We start from the raw sequence: 19,604 nt of genomic DNA on the forward strand, positions 1-19,604 counted from the left end.
CATTTTGGAAGAAAAGATTTAAAATATTTGCTCTCCAAATGAAATGAGTAACCCCTATAGGGATTTCAGGTGTGTGAGTATCTGTTGCTTCCTTAGATAAATTGTCCTGCTGGCCACCTATCTGCAATATACTCCTTTGAATTTGAATTTATGCAGCATTAGCTTCCAGCCATTGCACGAAACTACACTTTTTCCTACCCTCTATGCCAACCGTAAAAATTTACATCAGTCTCTGAAAATTTTACAAGAGGAGTTTGCAAAATCAACCAGACTCCTAGTTATTATATCAGTGTTTCAAATGTTAAAGCATTTACAAGTAGCTTTTGATATCAGAGATGAAGGTAATGGCTATTAAAGCTTTCTGTGAAGCTTGTTTTCATAGCATGGACTGAAAGTGCACTCTCATTACCAACCCATGTGCAAATAAGGTAAAACAAATAAGCTTCAACATCTCCAAATAAAAAACTTAAGTCTAATATTCTGTTGTCCTTGCAGTTTAGAACTAGAATTGGCAGTGCCTCTCTCAGACAGGGTGGGATTTTTTGGTCGGCTAACAGCCAGTCTTTGTTCTTGACTAAGGTTGTGCTCTAATCTTGGATGCTATATGAATTTGAAGAGAACTAATGAAGATTTGTGGAAAACCGCTTGGCATTTTTCCATTACTGCTAATAGGATTAGAAAGGTGAGGAATGGCCCACTGGAGGTTTTGATACCTCTGAATACAGAAGGTGACCTGCAAGCAATACTTGCAACTCAACCATTGCTATTTATGGTGCAACATAGTTTGGATGGCAGAGCTGGGTGGTTTTTTTCCACCACTCATAATTTCCACTAGAATTTTCCCAACCTGGTCTGTACAGGTTAGTCATCCTCCCTATAGCCAACAGTTGCTCTGGAGTATGTCATGAGCAGCAAGAGCCAGGGAGTTGGTATCTATGTCCACTTTTATAGAAAGGAAAAGAAAAAAGAAACCCAAGCAAGAAGGAGCGCTGTCACAGGTTTTTTTAGCCTAGAAATTGCAGGTTTTTTAAGCTGATCAAATTCTATTTTTGTAAATCAGTCCCTGCCACTTGTCCGAGGGCTTGCTCTCAAGTTAAGGAAAATGTTAACTAATGTGAGTCTTGTGGTGAGAATATTAAATTGCATTATTTTATTGTCTGTGTTTAACTGTGTGTACTAGCTTGCACCTGGTTTATCCATCATGTAACAATTAACCAATTTACTAAATGATGTGGCTGCATGTCCAAACTTTTAAAAGTTTCTCAGGAAAGCAGTATTTCATGAGACTTGATTTTCCTTATTATATTTTGTTCATAGACAATAGATGTGATGAGAAGGAGGAGATTTAAACATTTTGTTTGTCTATGAGAAAGAGGTCAATTAATATAGCTATAGTTGGTCAAGAACTTTTGAATTCCACCTTTGTTAAAATAACAAAGTCTAGCATATTAAAAATCTGACATTTATGAAAAATAGTATCTTGAAGTTTTTTGATTCAAAAACACTTTGGAAAATATTTCAAAATTATGAAGACATTTTTCTAGAAAACCTTTTAAAGACATTCCAAAGCATGAATTGGACTGAAATGTTAAGCTAACTAGGTAACACTGTTTACAGGGATAAATACTCAAGTCAAATGAAAGATTTTGAAGTTATTAGAATAAGCATAGGTTATTCCATATTTTACTTCACATCAGTGTGAGAAATTTCTTTCCGTTTATTCCCTATTTTTAAAAAGTGATGTGAAGTAGCAATGCTAAAGCCCTGCCTGGGTTGCAGTTCCCTGGATATTTCACAATCCCTCCTTTTCCTCACCCACTGCTTTGTATCACAAGAGCACCCATACTACAGAGGACAGGGAAATCTCTTTTTTGCAAAGGAAGGGTGGCACGAAGTAACAGTGATCTCTTTTCCTTGGTCAAAAAATTAGACTTTCAGTTTTTAAATTCTAATTCTTAAACTTAAAAGTTGTTTCTCCTCCAGAGTTGGCTCAGACATTGCACGAAAGTGAAGAAAAGTGTGCCACCAAGAAATGTCATCAACAGCCACCACCACAACCACAAGTAAATGTCTGGTGAGTGTTGATTTTCTTTCCACTTATCCATGACTGTTCCTCAGACTCTGAATGGTCTTTATTTCTTTATTTTCTTACTCTGACGCACTGGAATTGAGAGAGGGCATTTAAAAACATTTTCATGTAGATCATCAGTTGTTTTTTGGGGTTTAAATCACTGGCTAGCAGGTATCACTGATAGTCCTTGTCTGACTAACAGGTGGTGTATATTTAGATATAGTATAACCTATGGAAATAAATCAGCCCAGGTTCATCACAAGCCTTTCAACCTTAGCCATGTCGAAGTACTCTTTTAGGACCCAAAAATGGGAGCAGCACCTCAGTCAGAATAATTTAAAAGAGATGTGTAGCCCATTTTCACTACCACACAGTACCAGAACAGCAAAGTAGCAGATGTAAAAGTTACATCATTGATTTTTTTTTATCCCTTTTAGAGCAGTCTTACTTAGTATTTTTAATGAAACAGTAAATGATTGTAACGTAAACTGTAACAGAATGGCATAGTTTTATACTTTCCTAATTGGATGCTAATATCCGTGTCAGTATTTGCATGAAAAATGATGTACTAAGCCAAAATATCAAGGTTTTTAAAACTCATAATCATTCTTCTGCTGATACCATCTGTCAGCTTAATCTTCACCTCACAGAATTCAGGGAAGAGGGTGCCTTCAGGGAAAGGAAAAGGAACAAAAAAAAATTACTGTTATGAAAGTACAGTAAATTGAGTTTAGACGATGGACTCGAAATCCCATTTGATTAGATAGGACTTATTAGTTATTAATTGTCAAAGTTGGAAAATAATTAAGAATTACTGTTGGGGCACTGTCACTCGTCCTCCCTGAAGAGGCTGTAGGGCTCCCTGGAGAGGGCAATGGGAAGTGGCTCACGTGCAGAGCCCGCACAGCAAACTGCCTGCAGAGAAGGAGTTATGGAGGCTGCTTCCAAGAGCTCGGCTGAAATTCCCTCACCAGCAGCGATGGAGGGCAAGCAAAGGAGTCTTAATCACACATGCAGTGTGCTTGATTCTTCTTGAGCTTGTTATTTTTATAGCATCCCTGCACGTGCGTAACCTGCTCATAGGTGTTGCTTGGGATGAGCCACTTGGTACTTGTCATCCCCCAGATACACATCCTTCTTCAGTGTGCCATCACACACGCTCTAAGAAAGCCAAATCCCCAGGAAAAGAAGGGAGGAGTGGAGCTGGAGAGCACATCACCTGCTGCAGTTTATTCTGAAATTAGAACATATGTGCGAAGCAAGGACGTATCTTCTCCAAGATTATTTTAAATCTCTGCAACACTGCAGGGGCTACAGGCCAATTCTTTCTTAACAGAAGTAAGAGGGTGCATTTTTAAATATCTCCAGCTCTTAGCAAATCCTTCCACATGCACTTTACTAAATTACTCTAAAGAAATGCCAAAGCCATTGTTGTCTGAAAATGTTGCTATTGTTCAAATTTCAAAGACAAACATTGGGTTTGTCCATCAACTGTGTCTCCAGGGCTTCCATCGAGGTACTCAGCCTCGGTGAAGGTGTGATCCCTGCCCATGGGATGAAGGTGTGATCCCTGCCCATGGGATGAAGGTGTGATCCCTGCCCATGAGATGATGCAGATCTGGCTTCTCTCCAGCGCCAGAGATTGTCCTGCACCAGGAGAGAATCTACAGAGCAAACCAGTTGGTGCTGAGGTCTGTGTCCTGGGTTTTACTCTGCATTAGCTCTGGTCTGAGGGTGTAGAGAAAAGAGGACTTGGTGAGCATGTTGTGCCATCTCAGCCTGCATCCTCTGGTTTAGGCTCATACAAAAAATACCTGCTTCACACACTTTGGGAGAATTTTGTCAGCAAACCCACCTGCAGTAAGTGGGGAAACTAGTAAGAATTGCTTCTGAAGTGCCCACCTAGTCCAAATGGAACAAAATATGTTTTATTTCTTTTTTTTTTTTACTTTAAGCCAGTATGAGCTCTGAAAAAAATGCACGGCATTATTAAATGATTTCTTTTTAACAAAGAAGTCAATGCTTTTTATATTGAAATGCTTCATTTTTTTCGTCTTTTATTTTTTTCTCCCCAGGGAATACTTGCAGCTTTACATACTGCTTTGAATAGCTGATCAGAGGAAAAAGAGGAAGTAAAAACACCTAATGGCTACTCTGTTGCCCTGCTAACTATCTGCTGCTGATGCCTTGCTTGCTTGCAAATCTGGGCCAAAAAATAATAATGAAAAAAATAAAGCAGCAAATAAAAAGCAGGTAGCTCTTGGCATGTGCATGGAGGGTGGCTTTTGCAGGTGCCTCCAAGCCAGCAGCTAAGGAGCTTTTGCTACAGGTTTTGCAGCTGGGGCAGGAGGTACAGTTGGGAGGGGGGTAATTCAAAGACCAGGGGAAGGGGAAATGTAGTTTTCATATGGGAAAATCCTTGTTTTGGCCAGAAAAATATCAAAATTGTTCCAACAAAATTGTCTTCCAGTATCTAGAATCAATGAGCAGCTGCCAACACCTGTGACCTTCTCCAGCCCTGAACAAGGCCGACAGGGTCAGACTGCACCGGAGCTCCAGCACCAGACAACCAAGGTTTTTTCATTCATTTTATTTTCATATTGTCTAAGGTTAAAATTAAGCATATGGTTGACTGAACAGGATGCACCAGTTGGCATAAGGAGAAACACTGTTAGGTTCTAACTTACAAAGCTGTTCCACTTAAAATGGTCTTTTTTTGGTCCCAAGAAGTAGATTATATAGATGTAAAATCTTTGTACAGAACAGCTTGCAAACTGGAAGTCTCATAAGGGTTTTGTATATATATGCATACGTATATATATATACTTATATGTATTTATTTTGTTATATAAATGGCATTGTACTTCTCTTTTATTCAGCTGCCACCTCACATCTCATATTAATTTTCTGAATTATTTGTCCTATATTTTTCTTAGCTGTGATCCCAGAATGACTTACAGTAATCCTACTGAGCAAGTTTCCCAGAATTAGGGTCCTCAGATTGGTCTTCTGGTAGTTAAATGGCAGAAAACAGACTTTTAGAATATTCCTGTCTTCCAGAATATTAAAAAAAGATGTGATCCCCATTTTGCTTTTCTTTTCTCTTTCTTCCTCCCCACCCTTTCATTCAATAAGTAATTACCTGATTAAAAGAGGGAGGGGAGTATTTAATATATTCCCTTGTAAGTCATTTTAAAGCTCAAGTAGTTTATCCTACTTCTATTTATTAATACAAGACAGAGCCTAAAGTACACACAGACACAACACTTATATTCATTTAGCAGTGACAGGTTAACCAGACTTTCTAAACAAAGAATATTAAACACTGTTCAATCAGTGTCATCCTCCAGTTCTTTGTTTGGTCCATTATCTGGCATCTGAAGGAGGAATTAAACTCCCACATCAGATAATAGTTAGTCATTCTGAGGTGAAAGAATTTCCATAATTTATCCTCCAAGGTGAAATTCCACCCTCTGCAGAGGACCAGCTGGAGGCAGACGAAGCACTTGAGTCTGACGTAAGTCTATTGAAACCTCAAACAACACGGAAGGCCCTGTGCTGCTCCTTGCTAAGAGATGTTTTTTACTGCAAGACATCGTATCACCTCCCTTCCGGAGAAGTTAATTGTGGTTATACCAAAGGCCAAATTAATTTCATCATCAGCTTACAAATCAAAGTTGGGTCAATAAGGACTATCGCACTACTTCAAATAATAAAATCCCTTATAAGGTGAGGAATTATTTGCCCACCCTCTGAAGTATTTCTCTTGGGAGATGAAATGGAGAAGGGCAGAGAATGGCAACTCCATCTATTTCACACATTCTCGGTGTCCTTTCACATACAAGAAAGCCTTAAAGCCAGAGCTTCTTGGCTTTCTGTGTTGCTTGAAAGGTGATTTGAAACTTTTTGTGTGAACATGCTGCTCTTCGTCTTGTGTGTCACCGATATATTTCTCTAGAAGACGCCCCAGCCTGAACTTTAACTCAGGACCTGGCAAGTAATTTAGCACTTATTTATTGAAACATGTGCATAAGCCTTAAAACTATCAGACAGTTCCAGCACAAACATCTGTCTTTTCAAAAGATAACACCCTGTCAAAATGCCCCGGAGCGGAATGTCTTCCTTTGGTTTGAAGTAGAAGCAAGTAGTTAGACAGCAAGTATTTTTGGAAAGATGACAGCTGGGTTGTCAGACATTAATGCTGAATTACACAATGCTTGTATGTTACAGCAGAAATGTAATAAGCAATTATTCTTACATTATCATATATAGAGCTGCCAAACTACTGTCTGAGAGGTAAGATAAAGGACCTGGGGTCTCTACTGGTTCTGTTGATGTTAGGGGGTTTCCATCGAGTGTAACTGATGCTCGGTCTATTTTCACTCTTGTCATGTAAGGAAGTATCAGCTTAAACATCTGTCATGGAAAAAGATATCAGTGAGTAACATCTCTGAGGCAGAATTATCCCCAGCGCAAGAAAAGCAGGGAAGCTGTAACTGCTGCTGATGAGAACTTACCTTCTTCATCAGCAGATTTAATATACAGAGTAAAATCAGATTTACTTACTCTTAAGCGTTTCAAGTCTCCAACAAATTTCTTTGCGTTTCACATATGTCATTTTTATACAGCGTTATTTAAAAAATCACTGCAGTCTTCAAAGACAGTAAGGGGTCTCTGGGTAGTATTTGTTTGGATCTGTTCTCATCTTGAAACAGGAAATAAGAGAACTCAAGTCAGGGAGAAGGATGAGCAAATATATTGAATCGCTTCTTTGTCAAGACAAAAAAAACAACAAAGAAAAAGAGATAACTGAAGTTGATACGACACAGGTCTGTGCAATCAGAAATGAAGAAGTTAATAGGGAAAATTTGTCATTGTTTCTCAAATAGAACTAGGGGATAACAAATAGATGGATTAGGGAACAGGTTCAAAACAATCAAGAGATAACTTTCTAACATCTAGTTAAACTGTTGGCTTAATTAAACTAGTTAGTTAAACATCTAGTCGAATTCATGGCTAAGAGGCAGAAATATATTTGGGGTAAAACGGTCAGCAGCCAAACTGATGGAAGAATAAAACAATCCGTCAAGGACTTTAAAGATATAATCTCTGCCTCAGTCAAAAAGTCTTATTCTTATATTTTTCCCTAGGTATACACTACTGGTCACTGCTGGAGAGCAGCTGATGGCCTAGACCAGACCTGACATGGGTCTTATGCTCTAAATTACAAGGCTAGAAGTTCAACTCACTTCAGTTGTCAAGAAACCACTGAAGTCAACTTAACTATGCAGATTTATTCTGAGGACCTCTCTGTATACTTTTAACAATCTGTCATAGAAAAGGAAGGACCTAAGGAAAAGAAAAAAAAATAAAAAGAAAAGGGAAAAAAAAAAGCTCTTCAAAAGTCTTTTCATTACCTTAAGGTAATCAACTATTAGAAATTCTATTTGAAATACTTGTGTGGTTTTCCAAGGAGCAAGATTCAGCAACTGCTCTGTCTTGCCTCCTGGTAAGGCTTAGATAAGAAGGGCCGTTCTCCAGACGTGACTCTGCTAAACCAAGGCAGGGGGTGAGTTTCAGTCAGATTTCCCTCTCCGAAATAATGTTCTTTAAATCCGTATCTCACACATCTGGTTTCTTAGATTTCAGCTCAGATTAAGCAGTAATTTAGCTGGGTAGGACATAAAATAGTTACTCAGGTTGAGTCCAACACAATGAAATAGAGTCAAGTCATGTTAGAAATTGGTGTGTTTTCCCCTTCTTTTTTGGGAACGGTGCAACATGAAACTGCCCGGAATTAAGGTCTTTGAGCACAATAACGAAGCAGAAACATTCCTCAGACTATCAGCTGAACCAAAGGTTGCTGAGGCCATCTGAAGCCAGTCTTACGTACCTTTAACCTGTAAATATTAGGTAAATATGTCACTAAAAGCCATTAAGTATTGTTTCTGACATTAAACAGGATCTGCGTCCCTTGCTTCCTCTTGGAAAGACTAAAACCTGTAAGACTCTGCTCTGCATCCTCTTTTCCGTGCTGAGAGAGAACTCCACAGGTGGTGGTCCAGCCGTGGGGTTCTGACCACAGCCTCCTGCCATCTCTGTGTCCACACATCTCCTCTACACCTGGGCTTTGGCTTCCTCCTTCCTCTGGCTGACCCACTGTTTTACCATCAGGTGCCTAACGACAGTCAGGGATGCATGCTTAGGGACATGGCTGAGAGATGTGGTCTTTTGTTTTTATCAGAGTTAGGTTGATGTTTGGAGTAGATGATCTTAAAGGTCCCTTCCAACCAAGACAATTCAGTGATTCTATGCCAAATGCTACATTGTACCTAGGGGTGTACCCATAATGAATCCCCATTGTCATTCCATCAGAGGTACAAAGTACGTGGATTAAATACTACTTGCCACGCAGACGAAAGTTTTCTGGGGTGTGTATTTATTGGTAAGAAAAATTGACTAGCAGGGTACCTGAGTTTTATTCATAGCATCTATTCACAGCACATAGACCTGTTCTACAATTGTAGTCACTATTAAAAAAATGTCAACAAAAGGCTACAGTATTATCTGAGCTTCTCTAGCAATTTCCTCTCTCGCGTTAGACAAATGCCTTGCTTTCCCTTTGTTGTCCAAGGAAGTATTATTTGTATAGCGTTTCACTGTGCTTTAAATAGTTCTCCAGTTCTTCTCACAGAAGAATTAAGAATAAAATTACCTTTTATTAAACAAACGCTATTCCTTTGTTGCCTTAGATTCTCAATTTCAGGTGTGCTGAGGGAAAAAGAGAATTCCCCTTCTCCCTGACTCTCTGCAAAGCCCTCCGGGGAGTCCCTGTCATGTTTAGTCTTCCTGCAGCTCCCTGGTTCTTGGGGTGTCTTCTGAATAACAGCAATTCTGTCTGTTTTATTTGCTCCCTCTCTTACACGTGTGCAATTTAGGAAAGGTAATTGAAACCATGGCATCTCACCTTGCGGTATCTGTGTGGTTTGAACAGACGAGTATCTAGAGATCAAATTTCTGCTTATCAGCTGCATAAACGTGATCCAAAGCCTGGAGACATCAGTGAACTCTGCGGGAGCTCGCTGGCTGAGCAGGTGTTCGTGGCCCATCACAGGAAGAGAAGTTTGGGCTAGAAATAGCTTTTTACCTCCCCAGACTGAGCAGCTTTTCCTGCTGCAATTCACACTTCTGGACCTACCAGGCAGTACAGTAACACCCAGGTTACTCTGAGTGAGACTGGCAGTCCCAGCCAAACCCAACGGGAAGGCAGCCAACAACTCCGTGTCATCTGCCCAGGTTTTACTGGGCACATAAACTGGTGAAGCCACAGGAGCTCTGTCTTGCCACGCTGGAGCCACAGCAGCTGCAGTGACAGCCTCTTTCCCTGCCATGGTACATAGACTTCCAGGGCACTCGCTGTCAGAAACTTTCTCACATGTTTACACAACTGATCCTACAATTTCTTCTTATTTTTTTTTAAAGTAGAAGCTTGGTTTAATTTTTTTTATAAAAGTTAACTCCTAAAACTATAAAAAATCAAGCTCAATCCTATAGAAATGAGGCTGGTCAGACCTCATCAGACAGAAGAGTTTCTGTTGAAAAAACCCTACCCTGCTCTTTCACAGAAATTGAGATATCTCGTGAAAAACATCCCTGCATCTGGAAACAGCTCTGAGCCATGATTCATTAGGCATCTCCACCGCCTTCTACAAAGGGGAGAATCTGTTAGCCCTGGGAAAGGCTTTGAAGCACTTCTGGCTTGGAGGCAGCTTCTTCCTTGAGGCACCTCAAGGAGGAGTTTTCTACGGCCTGTGGGCAGCCCTGCCTGCATGTCACCTCTGCAAAGGTGACCTTCTGCATGTGAGTCAGGGGAGGAATGCTCACCAATTGTATTTAGGTTTTAGGATATTTTCTTTGCATAGTGGTGTTTTCATTGCATTGAGAATCTGAAAGCAGGACCAGGACAGATTTCTTGTCCATTCCTTTGGGGCCAGCTCTGATGTCTTGGGTCTGCAGAGCTGCAAAATCCCTGGAAAGTTCTTTCAAAGTCTGTCTGAGATGCCCAGAATTTTGGAGAGCACCTTAAAAACATGTTTTGCTCCTTTCATACCATTCATGGAGCAAAATTTGATTGTACCAGTAATTTTCTAATTTGAGGACTTCTTGTAAATTGAATTTTTGCAATGCTGGATGGAACAATTTTGGACCTTGAGCATTTTCAATTTCCTAGAGATCTCCAGAGCTGAGCTGCTCTTGTTTCTAATAGTGTGTGCTTACATTCTCTCCTTGCTTTTCTATTGACAGAGAGACATTTAGAACCTGAAAGCTGATTTTTTTTTTTTTTTTCACCTTATAATTGCATGTTAGGCTCATGAAAGTCTCTTCCAGGGATTTATGGTTTAATTTCACTCTCAAAGTCTCAGTCTTATTAAGCGACAGTGATCTTGGGGTATTAAAAAGTCAGTTACGTGATGATTTTTACTAGTCCCATCTTTTTTCAGAACCTCGCAAATTATCGTTTTGTTATTATGGTCTGTGATGGAAACCTATTCTTGGTGCGAGCGATAAGACAGGTGTTTGTCATTTTGAAGACTCCACTAAAGGTATTTTTAAGGCAGTACTTAGCAGCATAAATTAAGTGTTCTCTAATAATCTATGTGAAATGTTAAAGGAGATTTTTCCATTCAATTATAAAAATAGACTGGGGAAATTATCGCATGCTTTCAAGACTGGATGATGTTTTTATGTCTTTTCATAGAGCAGTTAATTTCTGGCTATTTCTTTTCTGATAGGAGGATGTGACCCCAGCTGCTGGCTCTTCCCAGAAGCAGGACTCTGGATACAGATGTCCATGTTGAATGGCACAGACAGGTAGGTTACAGTGGCAGGTTTTTGGAAGCAGGCACCGTCATTTAGGATGACTGTATGGTGGGAGATTAGTGGTTTCAGAGGGAAAAAATAGGATCACAGTGAAACACCAGCCAGAAAATGAGTAGTTCAGGGATGCAAATACTCTCCTGTGCCACCTCTGACTGCTGCATTTCCTCTGCAGTACATTTTCTTGTGCTTTTGTCCAGCTTATTTTGTGTTTTACTGTTGCCAGTGAAACAGGTTTGCCTGTTTCCCTTGGGAAACCATAACGAAGCAACCACACAGCACTTGCTGTCAAATATTTTTTTTTTTTAATTTTCACTTGACTTCGTCTCTCCTGTTTATGCAACACTTCATAGTTCTTTCTGTTTCAGTTCTAAGCATTTCCCATGCAAACACATCCTTAAAATATCTGCTGGCTGCTTTCCCTGCCTCATGTTTTAGCTGAGCTATATCTAAAGCTTGAATTTCTTTTTTTCTCATGTTAGTGCTTCAAATTCTATGGTTAGGGGGTTTTGTGGGTTTTGTTAATGCTGTAGTTGTTACCCCTCTCTCCACCACCGCCATCCCTCCTGCCATCAGTGGATTTATGGCCCTGTGGTGTCCAAAGGCAGGAATTATTTCTTGAGTAGAAATTACAATAGTAGTTGTGTTGCCTTTTTAAAAGCAAGTTTTGTCTCTGCTAGTGAATACCTGCAATTTGAGCTATTGTTCCTCAGATGTAGGGTTGTTTTTTTTTCCAATGAAGACTCCTACTATCAAGAAACTGGAGAGTTCTTTGGGTAAATAATCCTCCTTTAATGTCTTTACCCTCCCACTTGGATCATTTATTCACTATAGATATAATAATAGAGATTAGAATCCTGCAATATTTCACTCTTTTAATTGACAATGAGGTGAATGTAACACAGGTGGCCTTTTCCTTCTGTCTTGTTCAGTTTTGGGCAGGGTTAGTGGGTGGTTGTGGTGACCAAATGACACTGTTTCTTTTTCTAGCTGTACGTTTGTAGAAGCCTTGGGAAGGAGGGCTATGAATTTCCATTTCAGTTAAAATTTATTCAAACAAAATGAAAGAATTCACTTTTAAATAAAGAAGCTGTTGGGATTTTTTTTTTTTTTAGTTTAAAAACTCTTCACTTCTTCATAAAAAAATGTAAAGAAATAAGGTTTGCCAGCAGTCAGGAGATCCAAATGGGAGGTTTAGATAATATGTAACCATTAAAATAAAAGTTCTAGAGTCAGAGCTTAAAATATTATGCAATTTTTATATTTATCTTATTTTACAACCAACTCTACTAAATAATGGAGTATTGTGATAGCATGCCCTATAAATATCTTTACATAAATGGAGCTGACTGCATGTATTTTCTGCCCAGGGGACTGGATTAGTACCTGGTTTGAAATATTGCTATATTGCTTTAAGAAAGTAGAAAGCCCAAATATTATTGCTGTGCACCAGAAGTGATGGGGTACTTGAGAATATGACTAGTAAGCAGTTACTTAGATTAATGAGCAGGATGTCTGCAGTCCACTAAAAAGCACCGGCGATCACTCAGACACCTGAGATACTGCACAGTGAGGATATTCAGAGCCGAAAGAGTTCAAATATAATGCTAAAAGTACGTAAAATTTTTGCTAATAAGTGAAGCTTGGAGTCATGCTCGGTGTATTCATAAACTAATTAACAAAGGAGATTAAAAGTGAGTGGGCGATGCACTGCTAGAGATACAATCGGTAGGAATGCACACAGTGACATGAATAAGACACTGATTAAATGGATAAAAAAGGGGATTGTGAACTGGATTTTGACCTCACGGTGTGTGGCTTGGCTAATTCTGTGCAGTTTTGCACTTATTATGGACCACTCTGCCTCAGAAAAAGGGATGTGGTTGCCAAACCCAGTCCTGAAAGGGGTCTGTGTTTAGAGCCAGCCTGTGTTTGGTCTTTTGTAATGAAGATTTGTTCCAGAACTGCAGAGGGGAGGAGAATGAAGGGTCCAAACCCACATTCTGAGATCAGTTCAGGCTCAACTAAGTGATTTTTCTGCCTTTGCAGTTCCTTCTATCTCTAGATAGGAGTTAATTTTAATTACCTGCAACCAAAACAACACGGCATCTTGATAGGAACAATTTGTCAGGGCAGGTAAATGCTCAGGGCTTTATAAAGTTGACAGTGTCTTTCTGGGTGGCAGCTGCTCTTGATGGACGGTCCCTGAACTGCTCAAGGTGTGTCTGAAATATTACAAAAGAAATGGTTGCTTTGTTTCTTGGCTACCTCCAGCTTGAGCTTTAGGTCATGTCAAAGTCGAAGGGTGTCTGTTAATGATCAGTGGTTGCAGTGATGCTGAGCCTTGAGGGATGAAATGGGAAAGGGGGATTAGGACTAAATTGACACATTTTCTGGATGTTGGGAAGAGAGACAAGCAGAAACTCCCAGGGAGTGGCAATGATAATGTCTCATATTCACTTGTCAGCATATATCTCACTCAAAACCAAAACCAAAATGACTTCATTGACTCTGAATGGATAATTCAGCCTTCATTCCTGTGCAGCAACTTATATTCCATGTCTGGCCAGATTTCAGACTGTTACTGGCACTGAAAGTTATTTTCCATAAATTGACCACTGATTTGTTTCATTCTGCAGCAACTAATATTAATCAGCATGTCTGGTCAGATTTCAGACCGTTACTGGCACTGAAAGTTGTTTTCCATAAATTGACCACTGATTTGTTTCATCCAACAGCTTGTCAAATGACACAATGACAATGTTTGGATAATTAAATAAATATTTCCAAATTAATTCCCAATATTTCTCCATTCCACTGTTCCAAAGGCAGAGGAAAAATACCTTTTAACAAACACATTTTGAAAGAAATTATAATTTTCTTTGTGTTATGAGTAATGCAATATTAAGCACATACCTCAACTCCTGAATTATGCCTGCATCTTTGATGTTAGTGATCAAATATTCATTGCCTTGATTATTCAAATAATTAGACATTTTATCAGTTTCTTTGAAAAGCTCAGAAGTAAAAAGGTAAATCCCTTGAAGGGGTGTTCAATATTTAGTTTACTGTCAGCAGAAGAGTCATCAGGCAGGAGGATACTGTGACGGGGGGAAAAAAAGTGCTTGTTGCAGAAGGTCTCAAATTTTCAAAGTGAATTCTTTACAACTTTTGCTGCGCTGGAGCTACTTCTTGCTCAAAAACTGGAGGCCAGACCCTCACCTGGGGATACTTATCACAATTCCAGCAGCTTTAATGGAAGGAGAGCCAGGCCAGCTGAGGGACTGCTGGGCTTAGATGAAATCCCTCACCCAGCTGAAGGGTCTACTCAAGCACCCATTCTGCTTTGACTTAAATGGTGTTTAAAGACAATACCATGAGGAAACTCTGCATTTTGCCCTTGCAGAAGAGGTGATGAATATGGGTAAAAATAGAAGTAAAAATCATGTATAATTAAATACATACATAAACTTGTGAGTTTCTTTATGAGCAACAAACATTGGCACCGATGAAATTCCGCTGTTTTTTAAGGTTATAATTTAGCAGTGGTGTTAGAAAGAAAAATTACATATTTAGATCTTTATTATGCTTAATTGTTTCAAGCTTTCTGACTACCGTGTGGATGTCGTGGAACATTAGAATAAAATCAGCTCAATGCTCATGCATAATGTTTGAGAAATTTTTTATTTGTTATAATTTCTACCCTTTCATATTAATTGTAATCAACAGAGAATGCAGGCGGTTGTTGTCTTGCTAATGATAAATACAAATATAGCAACGGTATTTTTCATTCTATTTATTTATTTATTTATTTCACCCTGGATGTACTCCGTGCCAAGTGCCTCCCTAAAGAAAGAACAATAGGAGCTTGTCAGTGTGCATGCACTCTAGAAATGGGTGTCTGTAGAATGTATGTATGCTTTTTTTTTTTATTGAGAGATAAAGTATAAAAATGTTTTCCATCACTTTCTGGTACAGATTTTTGCTATGGCTCCATGCTGCAGATACATTGAGAAATATATTCTCAAAAAAGATAAAAGGGGCTTGACTTAAATGTTATTTTGCAGGTTCAGTCATGACAAGCATTATCTGTAAAAAAAGAGGTTATCACGAATGCTTCATAATACAATGCACCTATCGTAAGTACAGGTAACATTTTATGCATGTAATGAGTTTAGACAAGAAACTGAGGAACACATGAGACAGAACAGCTTTATCAAGTTGTTTCTAGAACACTTTTTCATTTGGGACAGTGTGTATCCATTATAGCTGTATCACAGAAAGCAGGATTCTGACAAACAGGTCAAAACCATAACTGTACACATGTTTGCATGGTATTTTTGACCCCGTCAAAAGCCATGAAAGTCTTGAAACTCATTTTGCCTTTTGTAATTTTGTTCCTAACAGACCCACAGGTTGTGATACTGCAGAGGCGATGTGGTGAACGTCAGGCATGTGAAGTCCTCAGGGCTACATGATCAGAGGGTGACCAGCCTTGCAATGGAGGAACTTCTTCCAAGTCCACAGGTAGGTGGCCGGGTTTGATGCCCACTAATACTGCTCACACACTCCCCAACTACTGACACCAGAAACACCAAACCAGGAATGTGCCAACAGACCTGGAGCACCTGGGCCATTTGGTTTCACCATCCTAAGCTACCCCATTGTAATAATGAATATTACAAAGAGTTAAAAACACAATCATTTTTCTTCTAACTTAAGTGTTTAGGGTACTTTTATGAAGATGCAAATAATTAAGTAATTTCTAAAGAAAAATACGTGATTATCCATATTCAAACACTACATTTTCAAGAGGCTTTTCTTTTTCCTTGGTACTGGATCAGAAATAAAAAGCTTGTAGTTGTTACGAAGGAGTCAAGGAGAAAGAGGACAATTGGGAGCATTAAAAGCAGGCAAGTGTTTTTATTTTCATTTTGGTTTTGTTACCCTTCAAACTAAGACACGACCTCACAGTGTTCTTTCCTTCAACAATGATTTTCCATTCATACTGAAAGAATCCAGGGTTTCTATGAAACTCAAACAGAACACTAAAATAATTCTTTAAGCAATATATAAAAGATTCATTGTCTTGCGAAGGCCAAACAAGTTTGAGTGCCAGCAAAATAATGCACTGGCTCTCTCTGATGGATGTTGTCATTGCTGAATAGCACAGCTTTTGCACAGATGGTGTTTATTGCCAGCAAAATACAAGAAATGACTGGCTTGTGTCAAACTGGGCTGTGGACTGGAAGTGCTGTATGAGAGACAGAGAAGATATGAAGTCAAAGGAACACATTGTGGAAGTGCTCACTTGCCACAGGGCCCTGCCATTGACTCTATTATAGCAACTTCTGAGCTGCGTGGCAGCAGTTGTTAATTCATACCACTTGACATAAGGAACAGTCATGACACCAGTTGAGTGCCTCCTCTTTTTTTTTTTTTTCAGATGTTTGTAGCTCCTTTGTAAACGGTTCGTGCGTAGGAAAGGTGACAGACCATTGAACAGTGATTTAGTGTTATATTCTTTGATTTGGGTCTGCTTAGGATGTAGGAGGAGAGCTTTTGCTGATTCCTTCCATAGCAAGCTACTACAAGGGTTTTCTTAAGACAGACTGTGGATATCCTGTAAACAGAGAAGACCAAAGAAGGAAGGGAGGCCCATTTTCTCTTACAGCTCAAAGAAATGGAGCAAAGAACATTTGTCCTCTGTACCCACCCACAGAGGTGATGGAGTTCCACACAGAGGATGTCAAATCTACCAGGCAATCAGGTCAACATATCAAACACCAAAAGAACCTTTCTGAATCCCTTTTTTCTTTCTTTTTTTTTTTTTTTTTCCCTTGGGGGTAAATGGGGAGTGATCTCTCCATACAGTAACTTTGAAATTAATTTAATGGCTATGCCAATTTTCTATTTGTTTTGTAGTCTTTAGTCACTGCAAGATTTTACACAGAAGCCTGCAATGGTGAACGTAAGCAAGAAATAGAGCCACAGAGATTTGTATGTGAAAGGAGCCAATTAAACATGTAACTCTCTTTAACGGGGAGAAGTGAGTAAACAAAATCCGGAGTGGAACTTCAACATCTTTTTTGTATTATTTCATATAGCGAGATGTAACCTTCATAGTTCTCCAAGTGAGTGTTTAGAGAGCTGCGTGCATAGCTCTAGAGCAGACCTTGTCCTAGAGAAACTGCTGAGCACAGCTTTTATATTGTTGTATTAATGCAATTTATTTACTGTGAAATGTTCGCATTATTGAATCCTATTTTTCTACCAGCTGGTCATACCGTGAAAAGCAAACCATCCAGCTTAAATAAATAAAACAATACCATTGTGCTGGTAAGTCAGAAGGTAGGCTATTCTGTGTAATGGAAATGCAAATATGAATGCAATTGTTATTTCATGGATAAATGGAACTTAGAGAAAGGTGGTGCAATGTTTTTCCCCTTCTTTTGTTCATATAATCGTTAGGTCACATACTAATGCATCCTTCATTTGCCTTATACCATACATTTCAGTGCACTGCTGTTATGGAAGAAAGGTATTTCAGAAGGGCTTATGAACATTTCTTTTCTGATCTAGTAGCTTGGTGACCTGAGGTTGAGGTATTGAATTACCAAAGGTCTCCAAAAGTTATTTCATAGACACGTCCTCTTGGCTGAAGATTACTCGATATAATAGCTGTTTTCCTGTGGGTCTCTTTTTCATGTTGGAGAGTATTCTCAGTACAGCATCCTTTCAGGCAGGTCTCAGCACTCCAAACAATAAGCTGATGACCATGCTAATTACTCACTGTATCCTCTGTCTATTTTTTGCACTCGTTTCAAGGTTCAGGAATTAATTAATATAATTAATATAATTCTTATAAAATTAAGAACAAATGTATAACCAGGAAAACTGAAGATGACTCTTTCCAATAAACATTTTCGTTGCCATAATTTTTTTCTTTATAATGTTGTAGCAGACCGGCGAATATTTTCTTAACATTGTTTTGTTGCCATAATTTTTTTCTTTCAGACCGGCGAATATTTTCTTAACATTGTTTTTTTTTTTTCTTTTATTTTCCTCTCTGCACACAATGAAGCTGAAGCTCAGAAGGATCTCGGGGTACCAGAATCAGATAATTGCAGGAGCCATCCGTGTATTGAAGGGTCTGAACTGGGCAGACTTCTGGACCACAACACAATGTCGAGTGAGGTATTGAAAGTGTGGGTTTGATAATTATCATATTAATCTTAATTTAATATTTCTAATTTGTACACTGGCCTTGAAGAAAGGCACCTGTGTACAGAACATTCCCTCCCTGCCATCCGTGTCTTTGCAGCTCTCAGATGCACGATAGTCCTACTAACGTCTCTTGGTGCTTGTCCAAGGCAACTGAAACTGTAAAACTTTTGAGGATCACCTTTCACATTAAATCTGTTTTATTCAGGAAATAAATTCTTACTTCAGCTTGGCCTGTGCTATATAAGTATACAAATCAAGGTGTTTTTCTGATTGAAAGGGCACACAGAGCTTGCTCCAGGCTATTACTACTACGCTTGTGTGGAATAAAGAGAGATAACAAGGAGAGAGCTCAAAAGAGTGCCATTTTTTCCAACCTCATCACCACTTACTCAGGGAAATAGTGCTTTCTTTATATTTTAGTGACATTTAAAAGGATTCCTGCTAAAAGATTCAGTCCCTGTATTAAGGCTATTTGAAAATTAGCTGATGAACTACACTAACGCTATCTCAAAGATCTGGATGAGAGTGGCAAAAGATTGTAATTTTAACCCAGAATTAACACTGAAAAGGGAGAGGAAATTCCAAACTAGCTTCTAGCCTAGGACTTTTATGCTCTATCCTGAATAGCTTTGAATCTGAATTTCATTTTATCTTCCGGTTGAGTCTGATTTGATTGCCCTGTAAATGAGAGAAAAATTTCCCTTGGTTTAAATTACTCAAGAAGTCGGGTAGATGAGTCTCTACTGGGTTCTGTGTTGCAGAATGGAGCCTGAACCATTTCAACATCCTCTTGGTCCAAGAGTGGGTCTATGAGCCTGAGTGAATCAATCATACTTCAAGAAGGTTATTTTAAAATTGTATTTCTTCTCGATAAAGGTATTTCTTTAATTCAGTATCGTAGAACCAACAATGTTATAAGGCACTTCTCCTTTCATGCTTGCTAAACTTTACCAAGTTATAGGTTAAAAAAGTCTTTATCTCCAAGAGATAAGGGTAGGAAATAGTCCTGTCATATGGGTCATTTTTGCTTGTCTGCCTGGAATTTTTATTACAATGCCAGATCCTACGCAGAGCAAAGAAAATGACTGGGAAAGCCTGGAGAGCATTCTCCAGTGCCTGCTGAGGTCCTCAGCCTTTAAATATTTCAGGCATCATCTCTAATTCAGAATGAAAATGGACAAAAGAAAATATGGACTGAGTTTTTCAGGTTGGGAGTTGTGGGAAGAGCTAGGATGAGATTTATCAGGGTATGGAATAGCTTTCTAGTGGAAAGTTATGGCAAATTAGCCTGAATATAGTACTCAAATATATGGCAGGAGGCAATTCCAGAGAGTTATGGCAATAAGCAAAGTAACCTACAGGTCTTTTTCATCTGGACAGTTTGGGAATGAGTCTGTGATTGGTTTCTCTCACAGCACAGTCTGTAGCT

General features: G+C 39.0%; 2 long non-coding RNA genes across 9 annotated transcripts in view; one reads left to right on the forward strand and one right to left on the reverse strand.

Annotated features, from left to right (window-relative positions):
• The first annotated feature begins 3,517 nt into the window (after nucleotides 1–3,517).
• Nucleotides 3,518–17,015, forward strand: LOC106886156. The gene is made up of 5 exons (XR_001411599.1): nucleotides 3,518–3,762; nucleotides 4,542–4,645; nucleotides 10,864–10,942; nucleotides 15,356–15,475; nucleotides 16,874–17,015. It is a non-coding gene; the product is annotated as an uncharacterized LOC106886156 (long non-coding RNA).
• The window catches only part of LOC106886153, a 36,899-nt gene continuing 22,941 nt past the window's right edge, over nucleotides 5,647–19,604 (reverse strand). For 6 of the 8 annotated variants that reach the window (XR_001411589.1, XR_001411593.1, XR_001411594.1 and 3 more), the window contains 2 exons: nucleotides 6,638–6,776; nucleotides 5,647–6,487 (listed from right to left, as the gene is read on the reverse strand). This is a non-coding gene — a long non-coding RNA (uncharacterized LOC106886153). Of the gene's footprint in view, nucleotides 6,488–6,637; nucleotides 6,777–14,722; nucleotides 14,795–19,604 lie in introns of those variants that run through there. The other 2 variants (XR_001411591.1, XR_001411588.1) reach the window with 1 other exon arrangement.

This window comes from Calidris pugnax, unplaced genomic scaffold (assembly GCF_001431845.1).
Source record: "Calidris pugnax isolate Ruff unplaced genomic scaffold, ASM143184v1 scaffold52, whole genome shotgun sequence".
In the NCBI taxonomy this organism is placed as follows: domain Eukaryota; kingdom Metazoa; phylum Chordata; class Aves; order Charadriiformes; family Scolopacidae; genus Calidris; species Calidris pugnax.